General features: G+C 26.1%; 1 protein-coding gene across 1 annotated transcript in view; it reads left to right on the forward strand.

The window, feature by feature from the left end:
- LOC111026746 overlaps window positions 1-14,683 on the forward strand; it is a 286,767-nt gene that overhangs the window by 113,536 nt on the left and 158,548 nt on the right. The gene's annotated exons all lie outside the window — the stretch shown is intronic.

Genomic DNA, 14,683 nt, shown 5'->3' on the forward strand with positions numbered 1-14,683 from the left:
CATATAATATAATCATAACACATTCATCAAATAACGTATATATTTCTATGATTTCGACAAAATGTTTATGTTGATTATAGTAGTTTTTAATAGTTAGGTACCAACTAAAAAATTGACAGTTGTAGTATGAATACATTTCAAACATTTTTGTTGTAATATTTTGTATAGACTCTTGTATTGGACAACCATGAGCGAAATATAACTCAGATTATTATAAAAAAAAAGTTATAATTTTAGGTACCTATGGATAATATTATTTTTTTAAATATTTATAATACTATTAAATTCCATCAAAGTATATTTTCTGGAAGCTATAGGCAACAAATATTATTCGTTTTGGATTCGTTCAAAATAAGCTACTTATGGTTTTTTTACTTATGTGATATTCTCAATATTGTTTGGAAACAATTGTCTAGTTTTTAATTTTTGCTCGGGTAACTGGTATAAGACATACTACATTTTCCAAAATATATAAGGTTAGTACTACCAACTGGAAATTCTCGTGGATACTGAAAATTGTGAAAAAACAATTATTATTTTTAGTTCTTATTTATAAGTATTTATGCACTTATTACAAAAGTAGGTATTTCCTTGTTTTTTTTGTATAAGTATGTATTAACAGCGTTAGGAACATGCGTATATATTGTAAAGTTAGGTAAAGTTGGTTAAAAAAAAGTATTACACTTTTAGTATCGCCAGAAAATCTCTAAATATCAAATATAATTATTATTATGGACCAGAACACTTCTATAAGACCGTGTTCCAGAGTGATAAGCATGAATGATAACTGATAAGAAAAAAAAAATGCTAATTAATTTAAATTACATGTTATTAATTTATTGCAATTATTTTAATTATTATACTTTACTATTATGATCTATTTTATGCCCTAAGATTATAATCCAATTTTATCAGGAATCATTGATACCTTATATTAAATATTACTATGACTTTTTTTTATTAAATTAACGTTAAATCTTAAATGAACCAAAAAAAGTCGTTCGCGTTTGTGTAATAATTGAAAGCGTTCAAATGTCCCTTGAATGAACGCGTTCATGGCTCTTCCACGTAAAATCGTTCGAATTAGAATCTTTCCAAATACTGGACATGAATAATTTAAAAATGACTCATACAATCCTACTTCAGCAGTTACCGGATAGTTATTCATTATTAGGTTTTTTCAATATTGCATAATCATTAATATTTTTAGAAGAAAAAAAACCGTAATTTTGTTTGGACTAATAGTAGCCTATGTCATGACTGTTGTATGTATATATTATATTATTGACTACTGATTTTTAAAACTTTTTAAGTAATTTTTAGATGCTGAGAGGAAATTCAAAAAACCTTCATGACAATATTTAGTAAATAAATAACTAAATTAGAGGATTCATTTACCTATTATTTTATCGTAGATACAGTATTAATAATTTCAGAACTAAATATAACACAGTTCATTTATCAAAAAAAAAAAAAAGCAACTAAAATACAATTAAAATAATTTATCTCCAAGCGTTTGCTGTATTTTTGTTTCACATTAATCGATTGAAGTGACTTAAAATGTCTATTAAAAGTATTTTATAGTTTCACTTTGTTTGTTTGAAATGTAAATTTAAATAGGGTTTAATAAGCATAGTTTTCGTAAGATAACTTATATAGCCACAACTTTATGACTAATGCACGGTGAATCGAATAAACACATTTCAAAACTTTTTTCAATAGCCATCAGTCATGATTAAAAAGTTACTTTGCCCATTTATTAAGGATAAAACGTGGACATGGATAAATTATGTTCAGATTTATATTAAAACGCTTAAAATTATATGCAGATCCTGTGATATTACATGAGTATTAATTAAATTAACGCTTAGGCTGAGAGTTTAACTATTTGCAACTAACTAATGTATTTTATTTTTCATTCACAACAGTAGTATATTCAACAAATATTCCTATCAGTAATATGGTCACCCATCTGGGTACTAGTAAGATGCTTGATTTCAAAACATGTTTGATTCATGCCAACCACCGAGCCACACCCACCAAAGCACATTATTATTATTACTTACTCACTTCGGTAGGTTATTTTCACCAAAAAACATTGCACTAATATAACTTATAAGTTAAAAATGACGTACCGTAGAATGGCGTAAATAATATATGTTCATGGTTAAAAATGGCTTAAAATTTATCTAAATAATTTGAAAATGTTACTAGGTATGTGTACAAAATAACAATATGTGCATTGTGTGTTAATTTAAAGTTTCAAGGTTTTAAGGTTAGTATATTTTGAATAAGACAAAACTCCTAATTTTAATTCAGGAAACATTGTTATTTTTCGTTTACATATCCAATTTCATTCAAAATTCAAGTTCAAACATATAAAAAAAAAAATAGTCAACTGTGTAGTTTATATTCTTAAATCGCTATAAGGACGACATAACATGAGAGAAACATCGTATTACCTACATTTTCAAGGTTTTTAACCAAAAAACAAAATTATATCAGTATAAATAAAAAAACTAAATAATTTTAAATTTTAAATATATTATTTTATTTTATTTCATTTTATTTTATAATAATAAACGGGTTTGAAACCCTTTTGAAAATGTATACATATTATATAATTACAAAACATTCATAACAAAGAAAAAAGTTTGATTACAAATAATGATAGATAAATAAGGTTAATTAAATTAGGTCGCTAAAGCTGATAAATATAAATATAATGTTATTATTGTTATGATTTTCAACCAACATATTTAGAAAATCATTTTCTAAATGTTGAATGAACATTAAATGTCTTATGTGTCAATCCTCCCCAACAGAAATCAGTGTTTTATTAGTTAAACAACTATAAATATATAATAATAATAATAAATAATAATAATGGACATTGCTAATATAAAATTACTGTTATTTGTACTATGTTTATATGAAATAAATATTATAATTTATAGTCACAAATTACGTCGATGAATGTTTTAAGAAAAAATTTACTTGAAAATGAAAAAATGAAATGTGAAAATTATTTAAATTTGTATAAATGTCACCTATATAAACTGAATATAATTATATATTTACGTGTTCCATTAAATCAGGTTCCTTAAAAAAAAAAAAAAAACAATAAAATTAATGTTAAATAGGAATTATCTATAGTATCTATTGCAGTACCGTCCATTAGTATACTTACTAAATTAATAATAATTATGCCCTAAAAGATAAAAATAACCTGCATAACTCGATGTTCGATATTTTTAGAATAACTCCATAGGTACCTTAGGTGGCTATAGTAAACACCACAATAAACTCATATGTTCCACAATGTTCAACTCAATATTTTAAACGATTTACCCTTTTTTGTATAGAAATTAAATATGTTTTGAGGTATCTAAATATTCTGAATATAATATAACAACAACTCAAAAATGACAAGTCTCTTGAGCTGTAGATATTATAATTTATACTGTTCAAGGAAGTGTGATATAATGTAATTGCATGTTAATACTTAATACACATTTATAATAGTAAAGTTTGGGGTGGGAATTAATTTGTATGTAAATATTTGTTAGATTTGTAGCATTACGGTTTTTCGTTTCTCCCCTAGCACATTGTGTAAACATACGACAGTGTTAAAATGATTAACCGTTAAAAACCCAAAATATGTTTTTTGACGGCGTATAAATTGTGTAGTGTTACCGATGTTATTTATATAAGCCTGTTTGACTGTTCTAGACATTGTTCGGAATGCTTCAAAACTGAAATTCTCAAAGGAATATACCGCATCTTATTTCATTAGCTTTGTTTTTCACACCTTCACAATTTATTTGTGCTGCTTTTTGGATTAATCTAACCCCGGGCTTTTTCATTCATAATCCTATCACAAGTTTTTACAGTGATCATTTATCAGTAATATGACTTATATAAAAGTTTGACAATCACACATTTTCGTATATTGCTAAACCTTCATTTAAGGTGATTCACAAATAAACAAGTACCTACCTATATATTTAAGCCGTGTCATATCACATGAGGTAAATTGTAAAAAAAAATTATCATATACTCGTGAATTCTTAGAGGTTTTTCGTTTTCAGTTTACATTTCTAGAAAACTGATGTAACTACTTCCCTCTAGCACAATGACAAAGTTTTCTTTAATAGAGCCTAGGCAATCTGTATGTACCTATAGTATTGCAGAAGTTGTGGATTGCCTCATTGTTGATTTATACCAAAAAGATAACAATATCTAACTGCATTTGTTAAGTTATATTTTTATTTATAACTTATACTTAACATAGCATAAGCGAAAACTGATTACATTAATCAATGTAATGCTTGGTTTCTTTACATCAGTCAGTGGACCCTACTTGTCTACTAATTTAATAAATACATATATTTTTGTTATTACGACACATTGTTTATTCTCTGCATTGGTACAATAATTTTTTATCATTCTACAAAATATAATACATTTGTCTATGCTTATTTCATATAATTAGTAAATATTATTGGAAAATATTACAGATTCATGAGAAAATATATACCTATTATATTTACCTACACATAGTCCACCATGAAATTTATTAAGAACTAATGTTAAAATATTGAAATCATTATATTTATTGCAGTGTGTGTCGTGTTAACAATATTCTATCATAATAAAAACCATTAACTAGTTAGGTAAATTCTAATTTGTAGGTACATTGTTCATGTTATTTAGATTATGTAATTAAATGGATTATTAATATTTAAATAAGCCATCAGTCCAATTTTTGTTTTGTTCTTTTAATTTGTGATGGTTTCTATGTTTATTTTTGGAATTTAGAGCAAGATATTTTGAAACATTATGCACTTAAATAAATGCTTTATCGAATTAATCACTAAATAAATATTAATTCATTGAATATTGGTAACTTCCTTATCATTATTATGCTTGACATTTTTGTGAGAAAAGTATTTTTTTTTTAATATACGATATATTACATGCATATTATTTAAATATTTTGCTCGTTTTGGCTTTGATTGTTGTTCATTTTGACAACATGCATAATATGTCAGTTATATGTGTTGCGACAATAATTAACAACAGTCGAAATCAAAAGACATGTATTCTATTAAAATACTAGGTATGTATAGATCGTATATTATTATAATGAAAAAATGAAATTTCTCACAATAATTTCAAACACATTAATTATACGGAAGTTATTTATTTCAGTATCTACCTATAAATTAATATTTATTTAGTATATCCTCTCGAAGTAAGTCACTCATTAGCAGCACTTTCGTCTGTCCAATATAATTATACTGCGATAAGTGTTGTCGCTATTTTATTTTGAAACTATATTTGTTACATCTAGATTAAGAGTTCATAGATTATTTGAGTATAGATGGATGATAAAAAAATGTTATATAAAAATATTATATAGAATTAAATGGGATATTTTTTTATATCTGATTCCTAAAAAACATAATATTCAGACCAAGTAAGAAGTTTGTCAAATGTAATTCCTATATATTTAGTACTTTGAGAATTGGCCATTCGTACATTATTTGAGGGCCATACGAGATCAGAAACATACAAAATGTATAGAAAGTTGGCAGGGAAAATATTCACACGTATATTCTTTACTTTTTAGAGCTGTCGCTATTGTCAGTGTATTTGGTATGTGATTGAGTGCCTGCTGTAATCTCGACAGTCTACAAGTTGCATGTGTCTAAAGTATTATACTCTCTGACTTTATAAAATTGTACACTTTAAGTTACTTCATAACGTATTTATTTATTACCAAAAAAATAAATTGGATTCAATATTTGTAACTTAATAATATTAACAACTTTCACAACCACTAATAACCTCAAGACCTCAAAGTTCTAACAACAGTACAATTATCCGTGCCCTCATATAGACTTAAGCATACACGATTGGTTCACCAAGCATTCTCACCCCTTACTTTCTTGAATAATGCAGTTATTTAAAATCTGTTATTTGGATGTTTTAAATGTACATAAAGAACTCAGTTAATTGAGATTTTTTGTATTACTTGGGTGTGTCCGTAGTGGTACAAACTTCTGCCTTTCAAACGAGAACCTCTCTTTTAACTGTAAAATATTCAGTGGATATTTTTTTGAGAAATTTGACTAATAAGAATCAAAATTTTCTTACGAGTTATTTTTGAGTTATTTAACTTTGTGTGCTGAGAATAAAAGGTATACGGCAATGTTCTTGTAAGACATGGGAGCTAAAGTGATTTGAAAATGGTAATGATTAATATTAATTTATCAATATTGATTATTAACAAAAACGACCTAAGTATAAATAATAAATAATAAATACTAGTTCCAATATCACATCAATTTTACATTTTTGTAACGCCATTTTTAAGAACTGTTTTACTTATATACTAAATACTTTATATTAAAAAATGGGGTTTTTATTTGAAAAACAGAAGTTTGTTCACAGGACACTTTTAGTAAGTAAGTAATACAAATTCATTGTTAAAGGAAAAAAATGGGGGTAAGCATGCTTGGTGAATCATAATGTATATATTTAAGTTTCTTAAGTTGAAAAAATCCAAGTAGCGTCATCAGCAAAGTTGCATCGCCGTATATTAAATTGTGTTGACTGCTTTATATTTATATTAAAATGTAATTACATTTTAATACATACACCACCTACTACCTAGGTATACGAGAAGATTTCACGTGTATCGATTTTATATACTCTATGAAATAGGATATGGTTGTCGAATGAGTGAAAAATTTAAACATTGATTGGCTGTGCCCCTGTCACTTTATAGTTTTGTAATCATCTATTTTCTTACTTAACGACATAGACTATTAGCTAAATTTATAAAATTAGTAGAAAATTTTAACTTATATTTAGTACAATAGTAGTAGTAATAATTATAATAAAAATTTATCTAAACATCTAAAAAAAAATGTCAAAGTTTAGAAATGACTCCTTTAACACTCATATTATTGTACAAAATTAAGTTCTTCGTAAATTAACACACGAAATCTTATCTAACCTCGAAATAAACAAGCTGGAACATGAGCTTATGAAAAGCTCTTTAAACAGCTAAACTATTTTCTGATGATCTCACTCTATATCTTTATTCATTATGTGATTGATGATGCTGAAACAGATGAAACAATTGAATAACTATATTATAATATACATTTTTTTATGAACAGTTATACAAACTATTACTCAGTGAAATTCGTTAACATATTTTTCATCTAATATATTTACATGGGTAATATATATAAATTATTAAAAATATTGTGGAAATTAAATTACCCAAAGTTTAAATTAATTTACCTAAGTATTACTTCAAATGTATTTCACTATAATTATTTTGTATATTTTAAAATATTTGTAATTATAAACTTTTTAGCATAACCATTAGTATTCTACGGTAATTATTAAAACTAATTCTATATTATATATTTTTTATTTTATTTAGTTTAACTTATTTGTAAAAAAAAAGCCCCATTTATATTCTACTTTTGATATTAAAATTAATCAAATTACTCATTAAACCATAACTACTAACCAACGTAGCTACAGTACTGCGTACTAGTATTGTACCTTCAGGATATAAAATTATTTTATCTTAGACACTAAGACTGCTGAATTCCGACACATGTCCATCTTCCCTCTCTCAAGAATTAAAAGTTTTATTTTATGATAAGGAGAGGAGATGTGTAGCAGATTGTCCTCAACGAGGTACTTTAAGTCCAGCCGCTAAATATGGGTTAACTTGTATAATTTTATAACTATTCAACTACACTTCTTAAACTGCCTCTATTTACTATTAATTTCTGATTTATATGTCTTAAATTATCTTAGTACTAATTACATTATTATTTACTTGACTGGCTCTTCCTTCGTCTCGACCTGTACCCACTTCTCGTCACTGACTGCCTCATTTGACACTTGACCAATAAACTCTCCGCTTGACTCTAGAACGATTTCCCATGGCTATCACTAAACTACTTCCTTAGGTAATTACTATGTCACCGTTAGTTAATTAAAATATTACCACATATATTATAAATAGTTGATCCCGTGCATTTCGTTGCCCAACGAAATGCCAACTTTATTTGTGACTTGCTTGTAATAATGCTATCAGTGTAATATTATTAGGTAGAGTAAGGAGAAAAGCCACCTGTGGTGAATTGTGGATCCCGATTAGTGTGATATTTGATATGAATAATATGTTTTTATATTTATATTTTTATTTTTACATGCTCATGGGCAGCTATAATAATAACTCACCCACCCCGGTAGGCAATGTGCGAAAATTCGATTTGATGAATGCTTATATACCTGATCTTCTCGATTAACCAACGGTAACCAATAAATAAAAAAAAAATACTAATTTTTACTAAATATATTTATATTTCTCCTATAACCAATATCAACTACTTATAAACAAAAATTTCCTACCTAAATCCCAAAATCCCTGTTTAAGTACCTCCCGGGATTGAACCTTTTTCTTCTTAAATTAACCTATCTCTTCCCAGAGGTCTAATGTAACTCTGTAAAAAAATTAATTTCAATTATTTGAACGGTTTAGGAACAGACAGACAGATATTCATTTTTTTGTATGTACATACATTAAACACATCCAAACATACACTCACATACTCCATAAAGCTTTAAAAGTAAATCAGTAGGTACCTACTATTGTTGACCAAAATAGGAATGTGGATTAAAATTCAATTTAAATCAACGTGGGTCATTCACATTATCAAGCAATATAAATTAATAAACCTCAAACAATAATTGAGTACAACATATGAACAATATTTAAATTGTATATTATTCAAGTATTTACCTATATTTCATTATTTTTTTATAATGAATGACTTAATAGTAGATACTAAACAGTAAACACAATAATATATGAAAATATATTCAAAATAAAATATCATAATATACCTACCTACTCATTATTATTATTTTTTTTTTTTTGAGATGTTCTCGCTTATTTTAACGTTTCCTTTAAAAACGTAACACTGTTTAAGGTTCAAATTTGACCGCTGAGAAGTTTTAATATTATAATACGTTAATATATTACCTGCGTACAACGTTTTATTTTATTGAGTAATTGAGCTCCCAAATTTCGATTATGTAAATGCTGCTGTCAGCATAAAATAACCTTAAATTATAACCATAAATAATTGTATATTTCAATGGAAAATAAATTTATTTTAAAGGAACTGTGTACTTTGCTTAGTCTTACGGTCGCAAGTTCTCGGTTTCCTTGGTTGCCATATTTGAACTATAATAAGAACACGTTTTCGTACTTTATTTATGTCTCTATTGGTCTTGGTATTTAACCTCACATACATTATAATATTATGATAATCATCTCTAAACATATTCTGCCATTATATTAGTAAGAACATGACACATGTTTTGCATTATGTTGTTTAATGTTATCATGAATCACGTACCTATTACCTATCCTAATATTAATAGGTGCATACACTGTTAATTTAGGAGTATTTTTTAGGCAAGCAATATTTTGTTTTTATCAGTACATTGGTTTTTGGTATATTACCTATTGGTGTACCTTTATATATAGTTGATGTAAAAATAATTATTAAATTATTAAAATATTTATATATTATATTTATTTTAATACTTGTAATTTTACTGTACTATTGGGCCACCGTCTGCATACAAGGTGTATAAACCTGACTAAAAAAAAAAATGATGCTACCTCAACGTAAGACAAAATGTTTTAACATTATATGAGTTGTAAATAATTTAAGAAATAAACTCATGTCAGCAAAATTTCCTAAAATTATATTTAAAAAAAAGTTATTACTTTCCAAATGAATTTAATCAAAAATACATTCATAGATTCATCGATTCATCAATCTAAAATATTGTTATTTAATAAAATTCTAAAAACTAAGCTACTTGACTAAGACAAATGTTTTTACCATAAAAATTGTTCTTATACTCAGATTCACAAATTGGCTATTTTGAACTAATCTAAAAAAAATGTAATTAAATTTAAAATTTTTTATATTCAGTATTAAAACATAAAATAATTTTTTTTTATTATACATGTAGGGCAAGTGACTATAAATTATATATATAAAAACAAATTCGAAATATTGATTATACCAAAAGTTATTGGATTAGTCAAATATTTCTGTTACACCCTGTATATTATGATGAAAAAATAAATCAAAATTTTTACCATCTAACTTTTTTTACATTATCTATTAACAGAGAAAAAATACTATCAATAGTTGGTCACTATTTATCAGCATTTACTTGAATGAATATTCAGTATTTTAAAATGATTGTTTCATTTCTAAAATGCCCAATGTAATAAAAATAACCATTCAAAACGAATGCATTTCATATTTCACTCTAAAATCAGAATCTTAGAAAATTATTATGGTTTATTAGAATAACAGTGAAATCAAAGAATAAATAAAAATATTTCCTGAGAACTTCTCAATAGTTTCAGATTTATTAAACGAGTATACAACCCATCTAAATAAGTCACGCAGCAAACAATATCAGATATCCATGTTACTGCGTTAAAATTTGTTCTTACCTACTATTAGATTTCACTCCAATCTGTCCAAACGCCGCAATCCTCTTATTTCTGATCTGCTCACCCGTACCATTCTCTCTGCCATCCTGTGGCCATGTCAAGAGTTTAAAACACAATTAGTGTCATGATCCTTTCTTTTACTAAAGCCAACATGGTAAATTCATAAGTTCCATTAATGCATCGATTCTTCAAACTTAGTTAGGTACCAGTCTAATACCGTATCTCATCTAATACATCTCGAGACTTGCACTTATCGTAAACTATTGTTCATGAACTATGCGGTAATATATGATAGGTAAATTAAAAATAAATAAATACTACTTATCTGTTGAATTTTATTTGCAGTTCCATACACAAATGCATTTTTTGTTTTTTTTTTTTTGCTGGTGGCCGTTCCTCATAATTCGCAATAATTCATATACTATTACTGGCATATTATTAAAATATAACATGCCTAGTTGGGATTTTTTTCCTGTAGGTAAGAAGGTTTTTGCTTAAGGGCTTATAAGCTTTGCAGTGTTGTATAAGAGCAACCTCGTATTAATGTTTTAATGGACCATATATAAATAAAAATAGTTTTTACATTAAAATGTTTTTTTTCTATTAAATACTTTATTTATGATATAGTCTATACATTCGTATACAACTGTATCATAATTCGCATTAAAAAAAAGTGAAAATAAAATAGTTTGTACAGTACAATGTATTCATTGTAATGCATTCCCACGTTTTGTTAAAACCACGCACTCAACACATACGGGAAATTGGAAGGGTAAGGTAGGCAATTCAAAAAAAAAAAATATTAGTATAATATAATGGGTATTCCATAGGTATATTATCTAGTTCCCAGTGAATGATTTATCCGACAAATGTGTATCCAACAGGCAACAAAATCATATTGCATTTAGGTTCATAATAAATTGTTTTATTAAATAGTTGGATACAAAAGTCGTTAGTTCTTTAATATAAAAAAACTAAATTGGTTGTTTGTTAGTTATGTAATTGATAAAGTATAATTAATTATTTATGAAATTAAAAATACGTTTTGAAATATTATACGAAAACAATGTTAAATAATCGTAAAAATTTGGCAAAATTATTTTTATTCACATCGTTTCAATTAATAGTTTGTAAAGTTCTTAATGATTTTCATTATTATGATAATTGATCGAAAAAATAAATAAATTGTTACCTAACATATTAATATAATATATATATATACATTATACATATATATAACTTTGATTGTACTCAAAATAAACTAACTTTGGTATGTAAAATTAATTGAAATAACTTACATGTTTGATGTATACCATTTTTTACAGATATAAAATAAAAAAACTAAAAAATAAACTATATTGATTGTAATCTTGTCAAGTTTTAAAATTGTGATGACAAGATACGACACACAAATATGGGCAGTACAATTTATATTTAAACATAACTCATCAATATTTCAGTTGTGTGACAATATTTTTCACTAAAACACAAAAATGAAAAAATAGAAAAAATGATATCAACTCAGGATAGTTTCAGTTATCAATTTTAAAGTAGTAAATAAAATTACAATCAAGAGTAAGCTTTGATAATTTTCAACATTTTAGGAAAAACTAACGAAAATATGTGAGGAAATGGGAATATTTACACAACAGTAGTTTTTGGCAAATTTAATAAGAGTACAATATAATATGTAATCGTTTAAATTATTTGTACACTTCATGGTTCTTATGGGTTGTGGACGAGATGCTTTTATCAATAAAAAAAAAAAATAATTAACACAATTTTTCGAGTAATGTCGCGAGGAGGGGTTGAGGAGGTAAACTTATCACCGTTTTGTATAGGAAATTATGACGACTAATTAAGTATAAAAATTTAATTAAAATCTGAATTATTATTAATGTGAAAGAGGTTTTTAAAGGGTTTTCAATTAATTAGTAGATCTATATGCTGCTATAAAAGGAGGCAATTATTCTCAGGGTTAAAAAACTAAATAAATAGATTTAAAATGTTCCTCTTTGAAGTTTTAAACCAGTACTTATTAATAAGAATATTATAATTAGTCGTGTAACCATTAGTTTTTAATAATGTATTAGTTTTGAGTTTTGGTACTCACAATTTAAACAGGTAAAAACGTTTGATGATGAATCCACATTTAGATAAAATGAATGCAACAATTCAATCAAGCCACACGTTTTCATATAAAATTTGAAGAACTTTTAAGCAACTGTATTTAAAATCACATCTTGTCAAATGAAACAATTTATTTAGTATTTTAAATAATAATTTACAAGGTGACATTGTGCAACTATCATTATTTTCAAAATAATAATTTTTTCTTTTTGGAAAATTTAAAATTCCGACATTTTATACTATAAATACTTTTTTGGCCTGCAGATTGAATAGTGAAACCCTTTAACTTTTGATTTTTTTTATAGCTGCATTAATAAATAATTAGAAACCTTAAATCATAATGCCTGTACAAAAATGTTGATGAATGAATTTCGAGTACCGACTTAACCATTTTCACTAGTCAATATTTGCAGTTTAGTCATAATATAGACTATTTAGATAAAAAGAAGAGAGTAAACAACCTGATAATTTAGGTGAGTATAAAATCTAAAGTATTGCAAACATACTTTTTTTATAAATATTGTTGTATTCACAGTTATTTTATTGCAATTAAACGTTGGGTGTTGAATAACGAATTTAAAAACGTAGATAAGCATTATTGTTTTTGTTACTATACTAATGTACGTACTTAATTTCATAATTGAAAACGACGATACATTATTCGAGAACAAATATATTATAAATATAACACATAAAATAAATGTAAAAAAATAATAAATTTGTTGAACATGCAGGAACATATTTCTACGTTGGAGGCTAACTGTTGAGTGTAGACATTTTCTTAGTATAAGTAGATATAATTCATTCTACGATGACAAAATGATGTCGACGGCCATAAATCATTGATGTATATATTAAAACTGTATAAAATATGCATGTGAACCATAAAAAAATAATACCATGTAAGCTATGTAAAGTATCGTTCATCAAATACGGGTAGAGTCTTGTCTTAGCGTTGATAGGATGCCATAAATAAAAGTAAAACATAAATAAATAAATGGTCTAAAATGCTTGTAGCACAGATAAATTTATGTGATTTAACGAAGTGCTACTTAGAATCATTGTAAATTGCGAACTAAATTTAAAAAATATATATTTATAAAAATAAACTAACACAATATTATAAATCTACCAACATCATTTTTAATAAAGTATTAAGTTTTGATATTCTTCAAGTCGTTTTTCAATAATACTTGAAAATGCTTAAAAATAACCACTTCTATATGTTATTCTTAACATTCTTAACTTTTCTAAGAAGGGATCTTTCAAACAACCCGTCAAAAACATACAAAACTGAAAACACTTATAATTGTATGTCAACCTCGGTGGCTCGGTATATAGTATGCTCTTTCACACTCTATAAGTGGAGTGCTCATAGAATAAAACACAAGTTGTATACCTATTTTATATATTATATAATACTAGTCGATCTCGTGCACTTCGTTGCCCGTTAAAAATGCCTTCTCTAAATGAGACTCGCTTGTGATAATACGATCAGGATATTATCAGGTAGGCAATCCATCTGCACTCTATATCAGTTATGGGCAACTCGAAGTTGCTAGACGGCCAATTTTTAGAAAATTAGAATCTAGCTGTCCAGAGCATAGAGAGCAAAACTAAAAGGTTCATTCAAAATATATATTTTATTTGGTGTGAAATAGATTATAGATTATAGTATTTAAATTGTATGATGTAATTTGAAAATGTAGTTCGGGCCATATAAAAAAGGCTCAAGGGCCGAAATTTTTATCATGTTTTACCACTTATTTTATTTTATTTTTAAGCTAAAGTAAAAATATACTAAGGTACATGTGTTACTAATTACCTACGACACGGAGATTGAGATTGGGGTCGTTATCATTGATTGAGTATAATTATTTTGTTTCACTTGAACGGGTGCTCAGTTATTATTCTATTGTTAAAAATTCAATCATGATTTTAATTAATCAATAAAATATACTAGCT

The sequence above is a fragment of the Myzus persicae genome, unplaced genomic scaffold (genome assembly GCF_001856785.1).
Source record: "Myzus persicae strain clone G006 unplaced genomic scaffold, MPER_G0061.0, whole genome shotgun sequence".
Taxonomy (NCBI): Eukaryota; Metazoa; Arthropoda; class Insecta; order Hemiptera; family Aphididae; genus Myzus; species Myzus persicae.